This window comes from Halichoerus grypus, chromosome 1 (assembly GCF_964656455.1).
Source record: "Halichoerus grypus chromosome 1, mHalGry1.hap1.1, whole genome shotgun sequence".
Classification (NCBI taxonomy): Eukaryota; Metazoa; Chordata; class Mammalia; order Carnivora; family Phocidae; genus Halichoerus; species Halichoerus grypus.
In genome coordinates this window covers 27,636,793-27,664,743 of record NC_135712.1, presented here as the reverse complement: position 1 = coordinate 27,664,743, position 27,951 = coordinate 27,636,793, and positions in this window count along the sequence as shown.

The window sequence follows — 27,951 nt, the reverse complement described above, 5'->3', positions numbered from 1 at the left end:
TTCTTTTAGCCTTCCCAGGTGTTGCTTTTGACACAAAACCTTGAAGTTCCTGTTGGAAGAGGCCATCAAAAGGACATGACCGCTGGTTAACCTGAGAGCTGGACCCCCGCAATGGGAGGCTCCTCACCCCCTCCCTTGCCCGTGGAATGTAGGTCTCCCTTACTTTTCCCCACACTAGGAGCCACCTCAAGGACAAAGCCTTGAGAGAGGAATGTGTTGAGATCTTCCGGAAGATATAAGTGACTGGACCGCATTACAGCTTCTATATAAACTCAACATTCTGGCACGTGGTGCCCGCATCTACTCCTCTTGCGGCGACCCAAGAAAAGCCTAGTAAGTTCCCTTGCTTTTTAAACCTGCCACCTACCAATCTGGAGTGTCTGCCACTTTCTTTGGTCCCTCTCTGCCCTCCATCTGCTGGCCAGTTTATGATTTCACCAGGGGAGCTCCTGAGGTTGCAAACCAACAGTTCCCCATCTCCCACCCAGGCTATATCCAAGGATCAGCCAAGATTTTTGTTGGGAGCTTATATGCAGTTTTGAGGACCTTTTGCTTTGTGGACTTTAGCTTTGTTTTTTTTCCCCCTCTCAGTGTTCAGCCAGTTAGCAGCCCAAACTCGATGCTCTGACTTTTGCAGTCAGCAGGTCTGAGCCTTGGCTTAAGCGTCAGCATCCTTCACCCACTCCCCTAGGTGTTACCTGGACGTCCTCAGTGAAAAGCTAGTAAACAAGGACTCTACCTGGTGCAGCTCCTTTCCTTCATGAGAGAGTCACATGCCCTCCAGTTTCTTCCTGCTCTTGCTTGCTCTCCAGGGTCTCCTCAGAGTTACTTTTTATACTTTGTGCAGAGTTCTGAATAGTTACCTGTCCATGGGTCCAATCAATATAGTAAGGGACTCTATCATGCTCATAGAATAAATTTAATTATGACGGTTCATATTATCCTTCATCCTTGAAAAGGAAATCTGAAACAAAGAGAATAAAAGAGCTTACACTCTCTGAGATTGCAGAATTTATTATTAGGGAAGACATAGAATTAACGCCGTGGAAATACTCTGCTATCTCTGAGGGGATGTGATTTTATTGTAGACTGGTATGTAAATTGAAATTTAATTATTTGATCAGTTTTATTAACATAAAAATAATTAAATATTTTATTAAAGATAAAGAAGGAAGAAACAATCAAGCTAATAAGTATTTACTAAACACATACTTGGTCCTTAAAAAAAAAAAAAATCACATTCCAGTTCATAAAGAGAATACAGAAGGTTCCTCATCTTTCTAGGTCCTCTTTATCATTAAAAAAATAAATAAATAACTCAAGATTTTCGGAAGATGGAAGCAGTGGCCTAAATTTCAGCTCTCCCTGAATCTTTCCACAGATAGAGAGAAAACCAGCTGAAAAGTGTGGCAATCTGAAAATAGCAAAGCTGGAGGGATTTCTCTGGATCTGATTTACTGGTTAGTGGATGGCGACCACTGTTAGGTCTGGACCCCAAGAATCCTTTCTTGGTAATAAAAGATGGAAGCTTTCTTCCAGGTCAAAGTCTTGAACCAGGAGAAAATTCTGGCAGTAGAATCAGTAGACTCCAAACCAAACAGGACAATGACAACAAGTTCAAAAGGAAAATGTTGATCCAGGAAATGGCACACTTTCTGGAAAGGGCCAGATAGTAAGTTTCCAAGCTTGCCTGTGGGCCCTATATAGTCTCTGTTGGATCATCCTCCTTCCTCCCTCACTCCCTCCCTTTATGTCTCCCTCTGCCCCACCCTCCACCCCTCCTCCCTCCTTTCCTTTCTTCCTTCCTTTTTTCTTTTCTATTTTTTTAAACAATATTTTAAAAACGTGAAAAACATTCTTAGCTTGAGGGTAGTACCAAACACAGGCCAGAGGTCCATATTTCATCCACCGGCTGTAGTTCGCCTCCCTTGATCTAGGTAAAAATAGGAAAGGAATGTGGAGGCAGCCCATGTCAGAAGGCAGGACTCCATGTTGTTTCAATCACTTTGTGAAAACAACAAAAGAGGGAGCTCTAGAGCCATGAAGTTGGCTTATCTCTTCTTTCAAAAAGGACCTGAAAGCTCATTTTACTTAAAATTGAGCAATAGAAAAAGTGAGTTGAGTCTCATACCAATTTAATATTGGAAAAAGGACAGTAAGGAGCAGCAGAACATCCCTACGATTAGGAAAACACTCCAGAGGCATGCCCACCAAGAAATGAAAACTGACCTAATATTTCAAAACAAAATACATTAGGAATATAGCAGAGAATGTGGATAAACAACATAAACTAGAATGACGGAAATGCAGAAATACACAACTCTGAAAAAAACTGTTAACGAAGTGTTTTTTTTTTTTTTAAATACATATGTATAAACTTAAATGCTGATTCCAACTTTCTAATGTGGGTGTAAGAAAGTAACCTTCCCTCTCCAGTCTCTTATGTCTTAGGGAGGATCTCTGGTTTTGTAAAAGATAGAATCTAATACTGCCTTAAACTCTGTTCCTTCTCTTTTCAGGTATTTTGCTTAAAAGACAATCTTACCTTCTTTGAAGCCATCCCGTGACTGAAGTAAGTATTAACATGGTAGGGATTTATTTTGTGGGGAATTTTATTTAATAGGTCATGATAATAGAAATAATATTTAAAATTTCAGAAGTTAGAATAAATAAGCAAATTATATGGGTGAGGTGTTTTTAATAAGCAAATCGTATGGTTGGGATGGATATTATTTTTTTACTTCATTGTTTTGATCAAATCTCAGGGGGTGATTAAATCTACTGAAATATATCAAATTTATCATTTATCTGAAAGATGACCTTTCCTAAACTACCCAGTGCACTTAATCCATTATATGAATGTATACCATTTCGGGAGGAGAGGATTTCCATTTTTCTAATATTACCCTTCTTGCAATCAATGCTATTCTCAAGAGGATTTTTTTTTTTCATGGACTAGATGTTCTTTGTAGATTCTCAACATGACCTAATATAAAAATCAATACATCTTTAGGTAAGTTCATTTCTATTATTAGATCTCACTGTAGCTTCACACTAACGTGTTTCGAAATATAAACAGCACCCTACCACAGGGCATGGTTTTTTCCCCAGTAATGCATTAAATTTCATTATGGTAAAAACCATTATTACAACAATAAAATCCACCACAGGTTTAAAAAAGTCTCTCAGCTCCAGCCGATTGCCAACAATGTTTATGCTTTAATGTGTTCATTACAATATTAGTCTTAATTAAGTTAAAAAGTGCTTTGGCTGGGCTATTTCTCTATTCATGATGTCCCCCCATGAAAATGGAGCATAGATTTTTCTAGCTTAGCAAGGACTAAAGGAAACATTTACGTTGACACTGAGTGAACAGCTTCTCCTGAAGCCCACAGCACAAAGAGGAAAGCAAAGCCGTACACACAGCATCGCTAACAGGATAAATTAGCATGAGCGATTTATTTCATGGAGTAACAAAACGATGGTTAATTCTGTATTTTGCATATTCATGAAGGAACCTACTCAAATTAAAGAAAAGGTGCCAAGAGAAGTCCTGGGGCACTGAAGGTCTGTTTTATTTTAGTCCAATCCTGACTGAGGAGGTGATTAATTATCCTGCAACTTGGTTTTTCTAGCCATAATAATTAGAACATTCCAGCACAAAGAAAGAATTCAGACAATCTTTGAAGTGGTTGCAGAAGGATTTGCCTTGGACTATAATTTTTCTAGAATCTAGAGTGCACAGGACACGTCAGTGGTTGCATTTTCTATTGATCTTCCTGTCCCGTGCAAGCACTTTCCATAATTCTCACATGTATGTGAAGCTGTGTGGCTTTCTATTAATCACCCAAATTTTTCATTATCCATTAAAAAAATTTCACTTTCATGTTCTAGACTTATTAATTATGTACTTGATTGAAATACCCATCTTATGTTTTTCAAGTTTAGCATGGCAAGAGGAGAGATACTTTGGAAGCAAAACCCTTATTATACACATTCAGGAGAGGTGTGAGTCAGCAAGTTTGCAGAAATTCTTTGGGCCTGATCCCATGCCAGTCAGAGAGGTGCTCTCATGAAGAGTTGGAAAGTGTTGTGGAGGCAGTTATGGGACACAATGGGGAAAATAAATCTTCAAAGCTTTATGGTAAAATTTCAATACTTTGAAGTATTTCCAGAACATTAGACATGCACAAAATAACTACATATAAAAATAGTCTTTAAAGACAAGTAAGTCATTCTTGGGTTGTCCACCAATTTGGATGATAAGAGCTCCCATGTCCTTTGATTAGCACTAATTATAGTTTTATGCCACTGTTGAAAATATAGTATGTTTTTTTCATTAGTTAGTGTCCTGTTGTTAAAATTTTGTAAAATCATCTTGAATCTTAAAAGCACACATATACAAAATATGCCTTAAATTTCCATTGCTGGATACAATAAACAGCTTTTTAACATTTCATATCCTGTTGCTTCAGGGAAAAGCATTGTGAAAATCATAATCCTAATGTTAATCACTCATGGGAGATGTGATGCAATATTTTTTGTCCTTTTTTATCCAATATATTTATCCTATTTTTATTAAAAAATAAAATATTTTTATTTAAACATGACTGCTTAAAATAAGGAAGAAAATCTCCATGGTTATCATAGGAGTATGGTGAGTGTCCTCATGAGGAAGTGGAGTGAAAATGGAGGGAAGCTTTTTCAATATCTTCAAGACCACTTTGTTTTAAGGCTTCTTTCTCTGAGGAGTAGTGGAGATTCCAATGACTGGAATCTTCTTGTATTCTTTTTCAGCTTTGCATCACAATGGGCTAGCAAATTTTCCAATATGATACAATTTGTCTTGATCCTCATGAACAAATAAATGAGAAATAGCAAAGATTAGTGAAATCTATTACAAATCTATATAGAGCATAAAAGTTTGAGGACTACAGCCATCCGATGAGAGACCTAGATGCCACAAGAGCTTTAGTAGCTATCTATTTGAGCTACTGGAATTTTTATTAAGTGGAAAGAAGATAGGAGAAGACATCAGGAACTCAATGATTTTAATCCTAATCTGCCAGTTATCAGTGACATGACCTTGGGAAAGACCCTCAACATTTCTGGGTCTCCGTTACATGAAAGGTCAAATAAGGTTTCTCAGGCAACTTTCCATTATAACACTCAGTGAGTGGTTTTTATTTGTGATATTGTTAGAAGATTTGTATATTTTAATTCATAAGGAAAAATCACATTCACCTAAGGATATGCATAAAGAGATATAGACACAGCATGAAACAATCCTAGAGAGGCCATTTCTCTCCATGTTTCTTCTGGACTCTACAGATATATTTGAGACAGTCCGGAGAGGAGAACAAGAAGAAAATTAGTGCTGTTCAGTTACATGTCTTTCAGTGTCAAAGAATTATTTAACATTTTAAGATATTTCCCATCAAGATTCTTGACTGGTCATGGAACATTATTAAATTCATCATTTTTTCCCCATAAAAACATCGATTTTTATGCTAATAAATGTCTTCGTTCCATTCCTGGACAAAAATCTTAGTTCTTCAATTACAGGCTTTTTCTAATTCTGTTTTGTAATTGCAGTAAGGCATCTCCGAGGATTTATCTCTGCTGATGCACGCCTCAGTATGTGGCCTTTTCTTGAACCCGTCAGAATTGTGACTTTTCTTTGAACTCTCGGCTGCTTGGTGCTACTGACCCTGTTGCTCGTTTATAACTTGGGTGCCATTTATCACTCCCAGACTTACAGATATTGTTGTGGAAAGAGACTGAATGCAATCACTCACGCCATTGCCTCTTTCTAGTGGTGCCTTGCAGCTTCCTTCCTTACAGGATAACGGATAGGGAGAGATTAGTGACAAAGCTGTAATTCCATTGAGGGATTGTGATGTAACTATATCATAAACCATGAAGTGAGGCTCTAGAGGTTTGAGATCACGACTGCTGAGATTAAGTTATAGCAGCCACAGTCAATCTCTGTCAATATGTGTTTTGTGATGGTTTGTAATCTGCCTGTAAAATATTAGCTACCTGTAGAAAATACCCTCCCCCTCCCCCAGTATTGACTTTATTATATAGCTTCTGCAATTTCAGAGCTTAAAAGAAATATTGATTTTATTTTTATAAATACATATAGACATTTTGGAGACCATTTAGAAAACTTGCTCTTTGATTTGGTAATTAAAATTGAGGTATGATCGACATAGCATTAAATTACTTTCAGGTGTACAATGTAATGAGTCGATACGCATGATTACACATGCTTTAAATCTGTGAAACTTTTTGTTGGTTTCTCATACAACTCTTGAAATATTTAGGTTTTAATACTTCGAAGTTGAACTTTTTATGCATTTGTGAAATTTAAAAAGATAATTTATTGAGGTTAAAATTCACATAATCTAAACGGAAATATTCTAAAGGAAGTAATTCACTATCATTTAGCACACTGATTATGTTGTACAACCCCAAGGTAAAACTCTGAACCCATGGACGGTCTCCCCCACTTCTCCCATCCTATAGTCCTGCGTGTGAAATTTTCAAAGTACAAATAAATCCAGTGACTTGATATTTTACTTATTCAACACTTAGAAGGCATTAAAGCCATTATTTTTTAGTTATCCATACATATTATTTTAGTTAACTTGTGCCTTTAGCAGCACTTTTGTAAGTTATTTTTGGGGAGGAGGTGGTCCAGGTAACACAAGTCTGTGAGGATACTAGTAAATATTACGTTTAAGTGTGCAAAGAAACTGGTTAAGCTAGTTTATGCAGATTTCTTTTTCCCTGCAAGATTTTTCAGAAACCTTTTGGATGTTCATAAACTCTGCTTCTCTTTAGTTTAGAGCCAAAGCATACAGCATTTCCTGAATTATTTGCATAATTTTTCCTGGAGCATTCTGAGTGTGCTGTTGAGACCCATTCCATGTCAAACAATGATCTAGGCCTAATTATGACATTATTGGAGGACATTATCAAAAAATAGGGAGGTTTTTAGTAAAAGGATTTAAAAAATATGAATCTAACTTTTAAAACTCATACTGACATCATACTCTTAGAAAGAGCAAAAGGCTGAGATTCAAGGTGTTTTGGAATTTTGTCTAGTAAGTAAAAATAGCAGTTAACATTTTAAAAGCATTTTTAAATATTATCTGTATTTCTGTCAATAATCCTGAAAGCTAGGTATCATTGTCCTAATCTTATAGATGGATAATCAAATAGATGGATAAATTGTTTAACTTTAGTCACATTAAAATAACTTCCTTTGGGATTAAATGATTTGTCCAGTATCTCACACTCACAAATGGTGGAGTAATGATTTAAGTTCAGATTCCTGGAATTACCAATCCTACAGTCCTGCCTTTTACTTTGCAGCATTGCTGTGGAAACATGAGCTTGGGACTCTAGTTTTCTGGGCCTTAATTTTTGTATTTATAAAAGTGAGGAAACTAGATGATCTTTAAGGTCTGGTCTAGCTTTAAAATTCTGTTGCTTAAATCCTGTACTATTTCCTAGCTTGTCTAAAGGGTTTAGTTAAAAAAAAAAAAAAAAAAAGAAATATTATATCCCTATATCAGGAATCCCAAGATCTCAATAAAAATGTTAAAATACTTTCCCATATAAATGAACAATTATGACAGCTGACCTTTATACAAACCTCCCAGAACTCAGAATGAGTTATAGGATCAAGGGAGGATCTCTGCTCTGCTTTTATAAATATAGTTAAGACCAATGTAAATACATGACTTGCCTTGAACACTAGGGTTTCTTCATAGGAACATAGAAACATAGATTGAGCTTGCAAAGAGGTTATGTGTATGTTTGCCTTTCCCTGGCCATCCTTGTTCATCAAATAAAGGAGTCAATTTTAGAGGCTAGGTTTGAATCCAGGTGGGAGGAGAGAGAATGTCAAAATAGATCCACCACCTTTAAATCAGCTTATTTGTCATTCGATTAGAGGAAACGATTAGGGTGAATAGATTTGGTCAAACCTCAAATGACTAAATGGACTTTATTTTCTTTCCCCAACTTTAAAATATTTTTGCCCGGTCACAAGTATCAGTGTTTCTCCCTCTTTTCTACTCATAGGCACCTTAGAAAAAAATTCTCAAATTTCCCTTCTCTTTAATTGAATTAAATAAACCTTCTTAAAAATCACAGAATCGTATGCATACTGCCACTTACAAAGATTTCATAAGCGTTCTTTTCTGTGTTTATATTATTTACTACCATGATAATACAAAATATTTTTTGTTTGCTTTATAAAATTTCAAACATATATCATACTAAATATGGTTTTCAAACTACATATCTCTCATTCCCTCAACTTTCCCCCTAATATTCTGGTATCTTCCCTCAACTTTGTTCTATGTTAGGAATCACTGGTTGAGTGAACCTCTATGCAGGATAGGAAGTAAATTTCTGTTCTCACTTCATTTTCATAAGGAAGACTCCTCTCCATTTTTAGATGAGGAAACCGAAAACAGTATCTACATAGAAGAAAGCTATTTGGTAATATTTTGGGAAAAAATGGAAGTTTCCTAAATCCTCTTTTTTCCCTAATCCCCTCTTCACCTTTTGATACTTAAGTCATTTTCTTTTGAGTCAATTGCTGTTGTTTTTTTTTCAATTATTAACAAGAGTAAGCCAGCTGAATTTTCTTTTTTTTTTTTTTAAAGATTTTATTTATTTATTGGACAGAGAGAGAGCGAGAGAGGGGACATAAGCAGGGGGAATGGGAGAGGGAGAAGCAGACTTCCTGCAGAGCAGGGAGAATGATGTGGGGCTCGATCCAAGGACCCCGGGATCATGACCTGAGCCGAAGGCAGACGCTTAACGACTGAGCCACCCAGGCGCCCCCCAGCTGAATTTTCATTGTCAGTTTCTGTGCATATCGTAAAAGCAGTCTTCCAAAATCACTTTTGTGGACTTCATGAAACCACACATTTTTTACAAAATTTGTCATTTCACTTAGCAATCAGTATCCACTGTCAGATTGTCGTGACTCCTAACAAGGAACTGATAGACTGGTTCCATTAAGGGGTTGGTGTGATGGGTAGGAATGGAAGTTAGCATCATGTGGGAAGGACAGTTTTGAGTGGAGTCTAATTTGTTAAGCCTTGATATATTTATTTAGGTTTTTTGGCTTTATGACAGTCTTGGGTCAGAAAATAAATATCCAGATGCCACAAACACTTTTTAAACCACAGATTCTTCTGGAAAATAGCTTTTGTGGATATGATATAGTTTATTCTTCATATCTGAATATTTCTAATGAAATTGCCTCTCTTCTTGGATATCTCACCACCATCCAGATTAAGCCAGATTAAGCGTTGGATTCCATGTATGTGCCCACCTAAATTTATCCCTCATTCATCCCCAAAAAGTGAGGCATCAGAAGTAGTAGACAGTTAGGGTCACTGATAACTAGCTCTTGAATATATCCTAGGGTTCACAGCTTACTAACCATAGAATATGTCAAACCCTTCATCTAGGTCATCCCGGATATTGACCTTCCTGCCTGTGGACAGGCGGGTACCATAGCTCAGCAGCACCTGGAGGTCAGTAAAACCCTCTTAGGGACACGTAGCTGGTTCTGATAGAGGGAATGGATCTATGCAAGGACTCATAAAATCTGAATGATTTATCCAAAGTAAACACTAGGATATTGCTCCCTTTGGTCCTTTCTATGTGGTGGAGGCATATAACAAACTATCCTCGCTTTTCACTAGAGGATGTTCATGGAAATTGTCATGACTTATTTCATTGTCAAAAAGATTGATTTTTCCCATGGGAACAATTGTAATGGGTGGTAGGTGCTGCATTTCTGACCAGGGACCCAATGTAAACCTGATCCCAGCAAAACGTACAACACCTACATCTACAATAATTTAAACTTCCAAATCTTGCTTGAAATTGTAGAATAGGGAAAATATACTGAACATGCCAGTTATATAAATAAAACTTTTATTATAGATTTGACTAAAAATGTATAGCTAGTCGTGATAAACACTTACTAAATGGCTGTTTTATTTGCTTTCTTAGAAATTAGAAAGTATTCTTTGATATGATTTGTTTTTTTCAGCTGGCTTTAAAAGCTGTCCGGGGAAATTTGAATCAATGTCTTATTTTTCTTTCCACAATTTTTTTTTTTCTGTAGCAAGCAGATGTGTTTTGCAGGAATAATCTACAGTTTCTTTTATTTTGCCAAGCCAGTGTATCATTAAATATTGAGTGAGACTTCCAAGGGTGTGAAAATTGAATAAGCATCATGGTGAAATTTACCCAAAGCAGTCAGTTGATGCACAGTAAGGGCCTCATACAAGAATATTCAGGGAAAGTCCTTTGAAACAAATAAACACATCTTTGTGCTTCTTAGTAGTGGCAGCGTCAGCTTTGTTTATGGCATGTTCAGGTCCCCAGAGCCCTCTCTGGAGATGGGTGATTTACGGAGGCTACCGGGATAATGCCTCTCTGTAGGCCTTGGCATCCTACCGCCTCCTGCTCCTTGCAGTTGAGTACCTTGGCACCAGCTCCGTATTTACTCCCTTCCCATCTTAGAGTGGACAACAAAGTGTTCTCTGTGACAGACTCTCATGAGCCAGAGGCATTCTGCTCATCTCTCCTGGCCCTTTACCGCCATACCCTCCCTAAAATATAAGCATACTTGTCCAGGCCAAGGACCTGTCTTGTTCAGCAGAACACACTCATTCTCAAGGAAGGATTGGTGCACAATAAATGAAGTGGGGAGTATGAGTTAGCTTCCGAGATCATTTTACATATTAAACCACTGAAGTGTAAAAAGAAGTGTGAAATTAGTAGACTAGTGTGAAGGATAGAACACCAGACTAGAATTCAGGAAAGGTGTGCTACTGATGGTCCTGCCACCGATTTGCTGTATATCTTTGGGAAAGTATTTAAACTCACTGCATTTCGTTTTCCTTATCTATAAAGTGGATCAAATTTAACTTCCATGATTGTATGTTGATAGATGGGATTTGCCTTCGTTCCCTTATGCTGTGTCTCACTGGCCAAACCTAAAGACTAGATGAAGTATATGTGGGTACTAATTTAGACATTCTCTTCTTAGCTACCTTATTAAACTCTGTCTTATTTATATCAGTTGTGTTAGTTAGGGTTCTCCAGAGAAACAAGAATCAATATAACAAATCTTTCTCTATATAGATAGATATATGTTGAGGTGTATATACATATACACACACACACACACACACACACACACACACACACATATAATTATATATATATGTAATCTAGATAGCTATCTATCTGTATATAGAGAGATTTGTTATAAGAAATTGGCTCAAAAAAAAAAAAAAGAAATTGGCTCATATGATAGTGGAGGCTGAGAAATCCCAAGATCTGCAGTCAGAAGGCTACTAAAGACCCAGCAGAGCCTTTGGTATGGTTCTAGTCCAAGTCGGAAGGACTAAGAACAGGAAATTGATTGATAGACTCAGAAACCAACGAAGGGACAATGTTTCAGTTTGAGTTTGGAGGCAGAAAAAGGCTAGTGATCCACCTCAAACTGTCAGGCAGGAGGAGTTGTCTCTTTCTCATGGGAGGGTCAACATTTTTTTCTCTTCAGGCCTTCAGCAGATTGGATGGGGCCCATTCAAGCAGGGGAGAGTAATCAATCTGCTTTGCTCAGTCTACTGATTCAAATGTTAATCTCCAAATCCAAAAACACTACCACAGACACACCCAGAATAGTGTTTGACCAATATCTATGGCCCAGTCAAGTTGACACATAAAATTAACCATCATATTAGCCAAAAAAGAAACCATATGTGTAGTGTGCATTTGTTCCTAATCTTTTGGATTTGATGTTGATACCTATTTTTCTAAGAGGCTTTAGAGATGTTTGAGAAACTAAGGACATCGGAATCATATAGTCTCTGCAAAAGTCCATCCAACTCCTTGAGCATCTGACTTTAATAAGACCCCTTATGAGGAGAGGATGGCCTCCCTTTTCTTTGATATTTACCGCAAAGAGTGGATATTAGAAGCTTATTAGAAGTAGATACAATTTTCTCTTGATAAAGATCTCTCATCCATGATGTCATTTAAGCTTTCTTGAAACTCTTGATTTTAATGTTTATCACCTTCCAGGTTGATGAAACCCACTGAATAAAAATGTGCATTCGTTTTCCAAAAAAGCCTCCTTCAAGTTTCCAGAACATGGTTCCTTTTTGGTACCATGGACTTGAAAACAAACATGTCCTTCATGGTTTCATATGTTTCAAATATATTCTTCACATGGTCTTTACCTTTACAACCCCAACATCTTAAAGTGCTTTTATTCTATTTTCACCTAGAAATTTGTATGTCACATGGCTTATTTTAATTGTCCTCAAGTTATAATGACCACAATTGTTACTGTACATGGGTAGGTAGAAATTGGGAAACAAAAATGTTGGATAACTAACTAGAAGAGAAAGATGGTGACGTCAGGGTCAGAGGTTAGTGCCATGGGGCTTTGAACTTTTGCACAAATGCTTGCCCACAGTCTTCCCTACCTCATGAACACTGACTGATTTTCTAAGAGTTAGCATTAATATTCATATACCTTGCGATGCCTTCCTTGAGCTTACCTAGCATGATTTGGTTTTCTTTTCCATTTTTCCATTCCATAAATGCATATTTACTATGAGGGAAAAGATAGTTCAGTTGCAATTAGTTATGGTTTGAGTCTTTTTCTACTCATTGCAGTCACTAGAGCATTTTTAGGATAAAGCTAAGGGGAGACATTTAGCTATTATATGGAAATACTTTTTGGAATGCTTTGATCTAACAAGTAAGACATTGTAGATAAATTGAGACATTTATATTTAAAAATGGGAGAAAATTCACATAAAAATAATGAAATATGCAAACAAAAGCAAAAGAGGGAAATAATTAAATACACTAAAATTACCTAAAATTATCTTGACAATGTGAAGCAAATTGTAACAAAACATGTTCAAATCATACTTAAAGTAGTAACTTTGTAAAAGAGGGAGATATTTTCCAGGGCAAGGGAATGAATAGCTACAGGATTATTAGATAATCAAATTAATGAAAATGAATGAGTCATATGAGCCCACTGGAAAAAGACTTAAATTTATTGCTAATTGGACATCATTATTGACTCTGATGAAGACAACATGAAACTCCTAAAGACATCAAAGCAATGAAGATGTTTGTGACAAACTGGCTGATACATGTTGTCAGCTCAATGTGAGATGGTCCATGTACATTTGCATACTTAAATGCCTGAAATCTTATTTGTATGAAAGAAACTTGATAAGACTTTCCAAATTGGATAACAATCCTAAACATTTTTATTGCATTACCAATAACAAGTTGTGAAGATATAAGTTTTCTCAACTATCAATACGGAAATAATTTCAATAACTTATACTGGAGAAAAGACTGATCTTGATACTAGAATTAGCTGATCTTGTAAAATTTGTAGTATTTTCAGCTTTTTAAAAATTTTGCAGTTTTTCTTTTTTTTAATTTTTTTTTAAAGATTTTTATTTATTTATTTATTTGACAGAGAGAGACACAGCGAGAGAGGGAACGCAAGCAGGGGGAGTGGGAGAGGAAGAAGCAGCCTTCCTGTGGAGCAGGGAGCCCTATGTGGGGCTCAATCCCAGGACCCTGGGATCATGACCTGAGCCGAAGACAGATGCTTAACGACTGAGCCACCCAGGCGCCCCAGAAATTTTGCAGTTTTTCAATATTTATTTTCTCATTCTAAATGTTCACACACATACTTACTTTTATATTTGTAAGTTTATATTCTCTTTCATAAAAAAGGTCCCTCAAATAGAGTAAGCTTCAGGCCCTACAAAACCTGGATTATCCTGCATAGCAGACTTTTCATACCCTGGTAAGCATTTATTTTATTTTAATTATTTTTGCTGTCTGTTAATTCTTTATGGAAGGAAGCAAGAATTTTGATCTTTAAAATTTGATACGCAATGGCAAAATTTGCTTGATAAAGGATTATAGGATGCATGTGTCCAACAGAGCATGGGGATGATCTAGAGAGATCCTTTCAAGGCAACTCTAAGTCCTCTGCTTTCACTAGGGGAATGATTGAGCTATTTAGATGAAAGCTTTAAAGACTATAGTTTCAGGGATCATTTCTATAGTTCATTAGATGAAAACTTTATATGATAGTAATTCATCATTTTGAAAAATTTAGAAAATGTTGATTTGAGTGGTTTAGATAATTTAGATAAATCCTCCCATAAAAACATAGCTTTGTTTGGCTTACAGAAGACATTTTTAAAGATGTTTAATTTCATCCTTCCCCAGTGTGATTAAAAACATAAATTCTTTCTCAAAAGTAATAATGACTATTTTGAATGTGAAGACAAATTTCTATCAGAAAAAGTCCTATCCCTCAACTTTCTTTTGACTTTGAGTGCAAATTCCAAATAAGTTCTAATAAGATTTTCCTTTAACTTAAGCATATGTTTAGATTGTGGATGCTATTAGTATTTTAATTGATTTTTCTACCTTTTGAATATATCTGGAATATACAATTAGGGTGAGTCAATACTTTTAGTTTTGGAAAGTTAAAAAACAAAACAAACTAAAGAGAGCTCTGATTTTTGCTTTAGTGAAGGTGAGATATTTTCAAAGAGGAGAAAATTCAACTGCAAATAAATTTAGTTTATTCCGTATGCATAGCAAATAAGTTTTAGGAAAGGAATGATAAACTCAAATTAAACATGTTTGAACTCCATTCTTTTGACAGAATAATGATATTTTGTACTGCAATAACTAGTGAAGTATGAATTCATATCGTAGATGTACAATGAAACTAAATACATAAATCTTGTTTCTTTAAGCTTAGACATGTGAATTGGACAAAATTTCTTTAAAATTTATTTTATTTAACAAGGTTATGTCTTTTTCTTTATTTTTAAAAATACTGTTTTTTAGAGTATGCAATTAAAAGGATACTGAGTGATAGGTATTTTCTAGTTTGTTTATTTTTTTTCCAAAAACTATTGAAATAAAATATAAAAATGGGGGATTCAGGCAATATCTATTCCTTGAAAGCTTTAGGATTAGTTCTCACTTATCTATCTGGCCAGACTTAGATATGCTTCTGTCCTTTTAAATGAAACTTCTAATTTCCTAGCAGTCCAGTAGAGGATATGATGACTTTTAAATTCCTCCAAAGGAAAACATCCTAGAGAAGAAAAAAATTTGCTTCTTGAGTGCTTGAGTTTCAAGACTGGGGAATAGTGGAAATCTAAAAAAGCTTCTCAATGACCTTCTATGGAGATATTCCCATTTATACTCTTCAGCTAGATTAAAAAAAAAAAAAAGAGGAAGGAAAGAAAAGAAACATTCTTTGTCTCCCAGCCCCTAGAGCATTATTTTATACAAATCTCACTCACTGAATTGGTATTTATTGAAAGCCTAACACTATGAGTGCTAAACACCATTGTATAGTATATAAGAATGTGAAGAAACATAAAACATGTCTTGCCCTTGATTAACTCTTGGTCTAATTTGCAGTTAAATTATTATGATAAATGCTAATATTTAAGCAAGAATAGGGTGCTCTAGGCAGAAAGAGGAGCGCAATGACTTGGCTCTAGTGAATCAGGAAAGGGGTCATCAAGCAGACGAAGCACATGTTGCCATTAGGGTCATACAACTTTAGAACCAAAAGGGAATTTAGAGGTTGCGAATTTATAGATTAGGTACAAATTTAAAAGATTAAAGTGTCCAGTACAAAGTTGAAACTTTTTGTTGATTTATTTGACAAATGAATATTGAATACCAACTATTTGCTCAGCATAGTTCTAGGCACTGTTATTTACACTGTTCAAAAACCCAACAAAAACAAGCTGATTGGACTAAGGTGACATGAAAGTATCCTGAACTGCCCTCTTCCCTGGGACATGCCAAATAGACAACAACATACAGATCAATTACCTATGAAAGAAATCCAGAAACTAGCTGAGTGACTCTTACACATTGGGCAAATGAGAAAATACCCACCTCAAAATGGGTAGAAATGATGGAAGCACACTTTCACCATAAATCCTGTCCAGGCACAGAGCCTTCAAGAGACTCACTTCAGCTGTGAGGATACATATAGCCTGAAAGTGAGGGTATGGAAAAAGATATTCCATGCAAATTGAAACCAAAAGAAAACAGGGCTAACTACACTTACATCAGACAAAATAGACTTTAAAACAAAGACTGTAATAAGAAACAAAAGTCATTATGTAATGATAAAGGGGCCAATTCATCAAAAGGATATAAAGTTAATAAATATGTATGCACCCAACATAGGAACACCAAAATATATAAAGCAAATATTAACAGAATTTAAGGGAGAAATAGACAGCAGTACAATAATGGTAGGGGACTTGAATATCCCACTTTGAACAATGGATAAATCAATCAGGCAGAAAATCAGTAAGGAAACATTTGACCTAAACTACACATTAGGCAAGATGGACTTAACTGCCATTTATAGATTATTCCATCCAACACTGGCAGAATATACATTATTCTCAAGTACACATGGAACATCCTCCAGGATAGATCAGATGTTAAGCCACAAAACAAGCCTTAGTAAATTTAAAAAGATTGAAATCATATCAAGTGTCTCTCATCAAGCATCTCTCTTGACCACAATGGTATGAAACTAGAAATCCATTACAAGAAGAAAACTGGAAAAATTGCAAATAGGGGATTAAACAACAAGCTCCCAAACAACCAATGGGTCAAAGAAAAAATCAAAAGAGAAATCAAAAAATATCTCAAGACCAAGGAAAATGGAAACACAACATATCAAAACTTACGGGATGCAGTAAAAGCAGTTTGAAGAGGGAAGTTTGTAGAAATAAATGCCTACATCAAGAAAAAAGAAAGATCTTAAATCAATAATCTAACTTTACACCTCAAGAACTAGAAAAAGAAGAACAAACTAAGCCCAAAGTTATCAGAAGGGAGGGAATAACAAAGGTAAGAGAGGACATAGTGGAGACTAAGAAGACAATAAAAAGATCAATGAAACTAAGAGATGGATTTCTGAAAAGATACCCCCAAAATAGCAAATCTTATATGTAGAATCTTAAAAAAAAAAAAAAAAAAAAGTTGAACTCTTAGAAACAGAGTAGAAAAGTGGTTGCCAAGGGCTAAGGCAGGGAGTGGGGAGAGGCAAAGGGAGAGATGGGTAAAAGTATAAAAGCTTTCAGTTATGAGATGAGTAAGTTCTGATGATCTAATGTCTCATATGGTGACCATAGTGTATAATGGAAATTTGCTAAGAGAGTAGAACTTAAATGTTGTCTCACACACACACAAAAAAGTGAGGTGATGGATTTTGTTAATTAACTTCTTGGGAAAAATCCTTTCAAATATACAACATATCAAGCCATCATGTTGTACACTTTAAATATCTTACAATTTGTCAATTATACCTCAATAAAGCTAAAAAAAAAAAAAAAAAAGAACCTTAAAAAGAACCCAAACCCAAAACAAAACCAAATCAAAAATTTCTTCCCTGATGGAGTTTATATTCTCATGGGGGTGAGAATTCCACAACCAAACCTACAGTAACTCAAATGGTGATAAGTTAATAATTGCCATGGATCAGTTAACCAGGAAAGGGGTATGGAGATTATGAGAGGTATTATAATTTTAGTAGTTTGGCCTGATAAGACCATTGAGCAAGACCTGAAGGAACTGAGAAACAAACCATTAGAAGTACCTGGGTGTATTAGGGGAGGGTTGCAAAAGCATCTCTAGCAAATAGAAGAGCCCAATATAAAGGCCATGACATGAGATCATATCTGTAGCTCCTAAGAACATCATGGAGACCAATGTGGCTGGAGAAGCACGCATGATGAGAAAGCACAGGAAATGCATTTAGAGAAGGAATAGGGAGTTAAAGCACATGGGATCTTATCAACAATTGTAAATCTTTTGAATGCAGTTCTTAGTAAAACAGAATATAAATCTTTTGGGCAAGGGAAAGACAAAATATGACATGTATTTTAAAATTCTACCTCTGGCTTCTCTGTGGCCATAGACAGTAAGAGAGAAAGAAGATTCTCTTAGAAAGCTATGGTAGTGACCCAGGTGAGAGAGAACGGTCTAGGGAGGAAGCAGTACAGGTGGTCGAACTTGAACTCTGGGTCTGTTTGTAAGGTAGACTCTGACTCCACAGGGCTTGCTGGGTGAACAAATGTGTGTAAAAAAGAATGAGTGGTCCTAGATGGTTCACAGGTGTGGGACCTGAAGAGCTAGAAAGATGGGGAAGACAAGATGGGGAAGCCAGTAGACAGAACATGTCTGAGCTAATAGCAAGAGTTTGTTGTCATATATAGTAAGTTTGAAATGCCTAATGGATAGTCAACTGAGATGTCAAGTAAGCTGCTGGGTATAAAAACACTGGGGAGGAGAAAAGAGTCGGAGATTTAAATTCATTGGTTCTCCATAGAGAGATGCTCTTTCAAGCTCTAAGAATGATGGGGAACCAGAAAGGGAATGAGCACAGAGGTGCAAGGACTGAGTCCTGAGCATCAGCTGGAGCTGGTTGGAGAGGAGAGCCCAGCGAAGGGAATGGAGAAGGAAGAGCCACCAGGGAAACTTCATCCTGGAAGTGAGTGAAGAGTGTGTAACCAAGGGAGGGGCCATCAAATTCTGCCACAGCCCCCAAATGCTATGGAAGCCTGAGGACCAACTGTTTTATTTAAGATCGTGCAAATTATTGGTAACTTTCCTACAAACAATTTCAAGGACGTGGCTGCAGTGGGGAAATCACAAATGGAATAAGTTCCAGAGAAAATGAGGAAAGAAAGTGAAAACAGCCAGTATAAGTCCTATTTTGAAGAGTTTTGGTATCATGAAAAATAGAAGTGAAGTATTGGTGAGAAGGGGTTGTACTATATGCTGGTTAAACGTTTTTAATTTTTTTAAAGATGGGACAAATGATGGTTTCTATGCTGCCCTGAATATTCAGTGGGGAAAAAATTACTGATGTTAGGAAAGGGGATAGTGACTCTTGGAAGATCTTTGATATGGTCCTAACTTCCTCTCACTGGAATGTAAGGATGTAATTTTTGAGTTTCTTGACTGAATCAATTTTGAGTCTCTTGACTGAATTTTGAGTCTCTTAGCTGCTTCTTAATTAGTGGGATAAACGGAGCCAGTGGTTCTCAATCTTGTCTGCCCAGTTGAGTCACCTGGGGACTTAAATAATCAATGCCGGAGGCCCACCCCAGGGCAGATAAATGAGACCGATTCATCCCATGGTTTTCAAAAGCTCCCTCCGGTTTCAGATCTAAAGATTTTCTTGCCTTGAGAACTACAGAAGAAGAGTAGCTAGAAAATAATTAATAATGAAGATAATAAAATGCACTAAGGCACAGACTTTTTTTTTTTTTACCAAGTCTCAGCCTAGTGGAAGAAAAAAATAAGACCACTACTTCACTGAAATATCTGCAGTGTAGAAGATTCTGAATCATTTAATTTCAAAAGACAGTCTAATCTAAACATTTGTTTTCATGATGGCTGATTTCAAGATGATACTGGCTGAGTCCTGCAGATCAGAAGAGGGGATTTCTGAAGAAGTAACAGGCAAGTAAAAAGCCAAATCTTACGGATGGACTATTTTGCAGTAGGAAAATTGAAAGGGAAGATCTTAGAATGATTGAGAAAAAGTAGAAACAGATTCATATTATAAACGGGCTCTCATACGGAAAAGTTTTTTCTAACTCTAAACAACTATGAAAATATAATGTTACTATAATTGTTGAGGATTAGCTACATTGTTTTGGGGATCTGAATTACAAAGTGTTTCTACCATGTTTGGTCATTTACCCTTTGGAAAGAGTGGTAAAACCTAAACTCAAACCTAAAACTTGGGCTTCCAAAAAGTCAGTACTTTTTGCGCAGTTGTTGAGTAATCTTATGAACTAAGTGCCAGTTAAAGAAATAAAAATTTATAAATTATAAATATAGTTAAAAAGCTCTTGACTTCTCAGAGTTACTGAATGAAATGGATTGTAATTCTTTTTTTTTTTCCTTGGTGGGGGAGGGGGAGAGGGAGAGAGAGAATCGCAAGCATCTTCTGTGCTGAGCGCGGAGCCTACCGCAGGGATTGATCCCAGACCGTGAGATCATGACCTGAGCCAAAACCAAGAGTCGGTTGGAAATCAAGAGTTGGCTGCTCAACCAACTGAGCTACCCAGGCACCCCTTCATTTGCTCTTACTCCATGTTCTTGGAGAGAATATTTTGTCCCTGTTTTCTATTGTGCATTGGTTTATGATACAGTACTGAGTTGCAAAGTCAATTAACTGGGACTTAAACAGTATTTTTTAAAAGAAAAAGGAAGAGAATATAAAATATAGTGTATAACATGCAGTAAGGTTAGGTGTGTTTTAAAAAACATCTTTCCATTTTATAATTTCATATGTATAAATATATAAAGTTTATATATATAACTGTACATAACATATATATATATATATACACACACACACACACATAAGTACATACACTTGGCCATGATGTAAAATATATTTTTTACTGGAGGTCACAGTAAAAATTTGAAAGCCACTGGAGTAATGAGTGTTAAGAACTTGATAAAATTGTGTGGAATTATTTTGAGTAGCATATTTTAAAAACCCAACCAAGCACGGGCCATAAGCCAGGGTTTATGACTATTTTCCTTACGGTGATTATTTGTTTTAAAATTTTTGTGGTAGCAGAATTTGGTCTTGTTAACATTTGCTATAATGTTCATTCATATTAAGTATATTCAAGTTGGAATGGGCTCAGTGCACAGAACAATCTGGCCCTGAGGAAAGAGGTGAAATGAGGGGAGATTTTTTATATTCATACCTAAGAGCTCAGTTTTCTCCCTTGCGAGTTTCCTTCCATCTCCTTATGCATATACTCTTATACACTGCACAAGATTTATTTTAAAGGCTATTTTCCTCATGAAAAATTTCCTTACCAATAATTCATGTACCGATTTCCTAATATAAAAATGTTTAACATGAAAATGACAGGTATGGGTTTGTATTAATAAAATGATAGTATTGCCCACTCTTGTTTTAGAATTAAATGTTTCAGCTTCTTGGCCTTTTGGCTAAGATCAAGTATAGAATTAAATGTTTCATTCTTTTCTTTACCTTCTTTGTCCGGTAACTACTGTGGGAATAAAAGTGAGAAGTATTATTTAACTTCTTATTTTATATTTAAGAAATACACCTCAGAGTTTTGTCTGAAGTAAAGCGGGTAAAAACTTTACGTACCAAATAATTGCTTGATTGTGTTTAAAGCTGAGTTAGTAATTAATCAAGAAGTTTCTGAGAACTTACTGTCTGGATGGCAGAATAAAGAGTATAATTCCTTACATTTCAATGTAAGGTTTACAGTCTGTGATGAAATAATTTTATGAATAAACATTAGACTAATAATAAACATTAGAAGACTAATAAAAGACAATATTGAGTATAGATATTTATACACATGTATCCTTCATTGGCCCTGGTCCACCATTCCCAATTACCCCAACCTTATAAATTCCTTGAACATGGGCTGGCAGTGAATAAATATAGTCCATTATTATATCGGGGGACTCAAAGAATATTTTTTAGGAAGGTAGAGTGCCTGTGCTTTTGAGACTCAAGAAACCTCAGCAGAAACCACACAGAAACACAGAATGTGAGAGTAGGAAGGGCCTCAGAGATCCCATTTTAGGGATCTGAACACCATGACCAATAGCCCAGAGGTCTAGGTCCTTGTCCACAGCCTTAAACTCAGTGTAAGAGGCATCCTCAAACCCAAGCTTCCGTGTCTGACTGACTGAGTGCTCCTTCTTAACAACAGTAACTTCAGATCTCTTGAAATACACCCAAATAGGCTGTGATCATATACCCCCAAGAAAAGGCCACAACCAGACATGGCCAACCACAGACACAAGTCAAGCATGTAGTCATATATCCAATCACAGCATTTTACACAAATGTATGTATTCTATATAATCTATTTAAATGTTTCAATTATATACACTTAGGTAAATCTTATGCGTCAGGAAGGTGAGCTGTATTTTTACTCTGACTTGGTGAATTCCCAAACACATCATTGCATACCTCTGAAAGTATGTATATGCATTACCCCCTTGCTACTTTAACTTCCCTGTGTTAAGAGAAGACAAAAAGAAAGTGGGTCATTTCACTTCATTGCAAGATGATGCTTATTGGGTTGTTGTATTTAAAACAGAACCTTCATTTTAATGAGTCTCTAATCTTGATAACCTTGTATACTTTTTAAATTTGTGCAGGATTATATTACACCAATTAAATCTTAAACTGGTACAGTACACTTTTAAAAGTATATTTGGTTCATATATCATCTCTTGCCTATTTTTAGTTGCTGTGTTCTCATTCTGTCTTGATTTCAGAGAACTCAGATATAGTTGTATCATTTACCAAATCCCCAATAATCTGCATTTTGAGTGAACCCATCCATCACAGGAAATGCCCTTTCAAAATTGTATTGACTTGCAACTATCTGTACCAAGCTTTGTAAATCCTCACTAATATTTTTAATAAGTTTTAACTTTTTATGAGCTGTTTTTAGTGGCCATCTAGGATTTCAAATAATGTAGGGAGAACAAATGAGTTATGATGTGATTCTCAGGGCTAAGAAATAAAACAGATGCTTTTCAAGTTTCTGTCTATGGTGTGATCTCAAGCCAGATCATAAAAGCCTGAATCTTTTCAAAATGTTTCTGAAATTAAGAGCTCACATGATGGGCTGTACTTTTCCTATTGTAGCCCTCACCACACTTCACTGTACTGGCTTGATGATTGTTACTCTCTTGTAGGAGACTACAATCTATGACCTCAGGCCCACTTTTTACTGCTCTATTATTTGCATCTCTATCAAGCATATGTCTGGTATAAAACAAATTTTGTTGAATTAGTGAGGACTACTTTGACTAGTGGTAAGACTTCACCTATTTCGTTTGCATATTGGTTGGGACATAATGTTATTTGAGTGGTACCATATTTACTAATTGAAAATAATAATAATACTTTGGGGTATTATGCCTGGGTGGCTCAGTTGGTTGAGCACCCGACTCTTGATTTCAGCTCAGGTCATGATTTCAGGGTGGTGAGATTGAACCCCACGTCAGGCTCTGCGCTCAACAGGGAGTCTGCTTGAGGATTCTCTCTCTCCCTCTGCCTCTGGCCCTCCCACCCCTCTCTATCTCTCTAAAATAAATAAATAAATCTTAAAAAGAAAGAAAATAATAATATTTTGTGTGCATTTTTTCAGACCTATTTCTTGAGTTATCTAAAAGTGTCTGAAGCTATCTAGAGTGTCCAAAGGACAGAGTTAGCTAGCTCTACTATGAGGCAGATTGCTCAACAAAGCCTGCCTATGTAAGTTTCGAAGACCCTTTATGATACCAGGTGGCACATGCACTTCAGACTATATGCAAATCTATTCTATATATTCTATTTAAATTTATTTGTCTAAAAAATATTCATTACTATTTAATGTTAAGATTAATACCAGTACTGCATGTAATTTGCAAAAATGTATGATAATTGGGGGAGCACTGCATTTTTTGTGACAAATACAAGTATGTGATTTAAAAAAAAAGTTGAATGTTATTGTATAAGACCACCATCGAGATATATATAGAATGCCAAGAAAATGTGAAATGCTAAGTGGTGATGCACGAACACGTTTCCTCTTCATTGACGTAAATGCAGGTGATGTAAACCATGCACTTTAAATCTGCATTTAAAATTCTAGAAATTCTAAGGAATGACAGATACAGAGAGGAACAGAATAGAATGGAGGAACCTACAATACAGGTGATGTAGAAAGCCAATGAAAAAGTGAAATTTCCCAGTTCTCTGGGAAATTCCCCTAAATCAGTAGTGACAAGAGCTTGACTAGATTGTTAATGGGACAGCTTATTGGAAAATCGCTGAACAGAGTGAGAGAAGCCAGCTGGAATATGGAGAGGCGTGGAATCAGTAGCAACAATGGAAGCTAGAAGACTAGAGAACATTATCTCCAAGGAGTCATGGAAAATAATTGTTTATCTGGAATTGATTACTACTGAACCTTTAAAAGAAGGACAAACTAGAGATTTTTGCAAATAACAATGGAGAGCATTTCACAGCAAATCTGCATTAAATATGAAGTGATTTCAAAGGAAAGTCCAACATGCAAGGAGGAATAGCAATTAAATAAAATAGGAAATACCCATGAGACAATTAGCCAACATTTACCATATGAAATAATCACATTTTATGATTGATGGAGTAAAAATAAGAGAAATTGCTGTGGAACAACAAGAGACTCCAAGTTGAGAAATGACTAGTTAACATTAAAGCGTTCTGGGTTCCTATACTTAGGAACAGTATAAAAAGATTACTTAGCTTTAGTATTTAAGTGAAATATATAGGTTACATTGTCTAAGAGAACAGCTAATAGAATAGAAACAATGTTTAAATAGCACAATGTGGAGGGAAAAAAACTTGGATTTTAAATGAAGTGATTTAACTATTAAACATGCAAAATTATGATACAGACAGCAGAGGGCAGGGTATCCTTGGTACTGTGTTGATAATTTCTTGAAATTGTACAGCATGTCTGATGTTATCCCTGAAACCATTACGTTTCTGTGTTGAGCCAGATATTAGAGATATTAGGTTTAAAAAAATACTGATGACACGATTTACTTTTTATTAAAAACAGAAATCTTGATATGACCTGCATAATATTAGGGCATAGCTTCTAGGCAAAGAAATGTACATATTATTAGTCTTTGGATTAAAGAAATCTATTGAATTTTGCTAATATATTTTGAGAGTCCTTTCTCTTTTCCTTGAAAATAATTTTGAAGTTTCTTGGCTAAAAACGGGAAAGAAAAAAGTGCTTATAGAAAAGGATGGTGAGAGCCCCATTTCCCAGGTTAAAGATAACCCCTTAATAATGGCCAACATTATTTCTGGATGTGATTCTCTGGTTATATGTTTTCCTATCCTGTAAAAAACTTAAACATTCTTTAGGATTCTGAATTCCTTACAACATTTTTGTGATTTAGTGCAGACAAAAATTAGTTTTATATCCTGTTTTAATTGTGTTAACGTATAGGAAACATTGAAATGCTTCTTTCGGAATAAATGAGATGTTTTATCCTACTGCCATCTTTATATTATTATAATTAAAGTGTCAAGGTATAGCATGTAATTGGACTTTGGCGTTCTCTAATTAGTCACTTAGGATAGCCTAGGTTATCCTGTGGTAACAGGTGACCTAAAATACCGGTAACCAGCAGGAACAAAACTTTATTTTTCACTCATTCTCCATAGTCTCATGGGTTGGTCTAGTGCTGTTCCATGTTGTCTTCACTCTGGACCCCTGGCTGATGGAGCCCTTATCTGGAATAGTATAGTCTTCTAGCACCGGAGTAAAGAGAAACTGGCAAATTATAGTGGCTCTTAAATTTCTACTTGCAAGTCATACATGTCTCTTCTCACTTTTCACGAGTCGTATGACAAAGTTTGACATCAGGAAGTGGGAGAGTATAATCTTTCCCAAGAGCTGAGCTGCAAATATTTAGAAAAAATAATACAATCTGTTACAGTGTCCTTATGATATTAGAAATCTAGCTAAAATTTTAGTCAATCGGTTTGTGTAAACTACTTAAAACAAGTAACTTGTGTTCTTCTAAATGTTCTTGTGATTTAGTCTTTATTTAGTCTTTGAGAAAACGTTTAGGAATCTAGTAAGTGGAATATTTAGAAATGGTGATTATTGATGGTAAGGAAAAAATTTTAAAGGTCCTGAAAACTGAAATTTTAATAGGATTATGGGTTGACTTTTCTTTTTCATGGTGATGGGCTGGTAAAGATTTGGAACTCTGGGTGTCTTCTTTACTATGTTTCTGGTGAAAGAAATTTTAGGTACGTGAAAGATAGAAGGAAAAAAAAACAAAGATATTTTTCTTTGCAAAAATAAATTGTAAGTCTTAGGAGACTACCTTAATGAAGATAGTGTTTTAAATCTACAAGGTAACTTTCTGAATTTTTACATATAAATTTCACAATTTTTTCATATAAATTTCACAATAGCCCTGGTCAGTTAGCAGGTGATTATCAATGCCATTTTCCCATGGAAGATTCAGATTTAGAGAGAATGGCTCAAGGTCGGTTGACTGGGCCATAATAACTAAGACTGAGAGTTTAAATTTCTGACTCTTCTTTTTCCTATCTATAGATCATGTAACTTCTCAATTATTTTAGCAGTCTTACATAATTTTGATTCATTCTGTATTCGTGGATGCAGCTTTCGAATAAATTCTGCTAAAGACCTTATTATTAAAAAATCAAATAACTGTCACAGCTTGTTGATTATTTTTCAGTGCTACTTCATAAACTCCAGAAAAACTAAATATTGTTAAAATATCTTTTCCTTACAATTTTGAAATTTAAGCAATTTAAAATGAGTACAGCTGTGTTTCCCAATATTGTTATACTTAGGAGACAAATTCACTCAGTGACAATAATTTTGAAATTAAGAAAAAAAATATTGAGGTCATAGAACTTGTTAAATATTTCTAAATTAAAAATGGGCCCCAAATCATCTCTTTCTTCCCCCCTCCATTTTAAAAGGCCTAGTATTGCCCAGATTTCAGGCCTGCACATCTATCCTGACAAAATGTGGCTAAATCCCATTTTGTTTGGAAAGCTACCTACCTTGTTTATGCCCTCTGGGAATCCAACTCTTTTTGTCCACCAAATCACAGCAAGTGGCAATTCACGCTAAGTGGTCAGTTTCCTTTGAACAGGATTGTATAGAGAGCCAAAAGAATACTTGAGAAGGAGTGAACCCAGACTATGGAAGGAGAACCCCATTGATTTTATTTCCTCTATTGTATGACAGTTTAATTATGACAAGCACAGACTTAGTTTGAGTCTTGCTCTATGACTCTCTAGGCCAAGGGTTGGCAAACCACAACCAGTGACCCGCCACCTGTTTGGGTAACATGGCCACGTTCACTGGTTTGAGGACATGTTTTCGCACTCTGCAGCAGAGTCGAATAGTTGTGCCGGACACCTTATGTCAGCAAATCCAATATTTCCTCTCTAGCCCTTTAAGAAGTTTGTCGACCCCTGTTCTAGATGCACGATCTTGGCCAAGCTACCTAAATGTCTGTGCCTCACTTTTCTAATTATAAAATGTGAATAATCATCTTTACCGAGTTGGGTTTATATGAGGATTAAATGAGTCACTCTGTATAAAAACTTGACATAGTGTTAGGATGGAGATGAAGTGCATCACAAAGACTGATAAAACCATAATCATACCCAGAAAATATAAAATAACATGTATTTCCTCTCCACGTAGGAAAGAATTGGTAAAAACTCATGTCAGAGAATAAATCTCTGGTGTTTGGTGAAGGATCTGGATTCTTTTTGCGTTGTTTCATTTCTGCTCAGTCTCTTTTCTGTGTCCCATGTAATTCTAGCCTCCTGCAAGTCTGTTTCGGACTGTCACTTCTTGTAGCCAGCCCTTCTTTATTATTTGTGGAAAAATCTGCATGTCTACATCTGGAATTGCTCAAAGGTCACTGTAAGTATTGAGTCTTTATTAACGATTTGTTCCCTTCCAAAAAGCTTTCCAAAATGCCTGCAGCCAGGGTTAGAGCTCTGAGAGCTAGCTTTCTCTGTTTTCAGGGACTCACGGTTGTGCTCTTACTTGTCTTCTCAGTGGAGAAGAGAAAGGTTTTCTTCTGTTTGCTATTAGGCAGGAAGACATCTCATGAATTAAAACAAGTCCTTTTTTGGGAAAAAGTAGTCCAGTCTGGTATGTTTATATATTCCTGATTGGGGCACATTAGAGGTTTTCT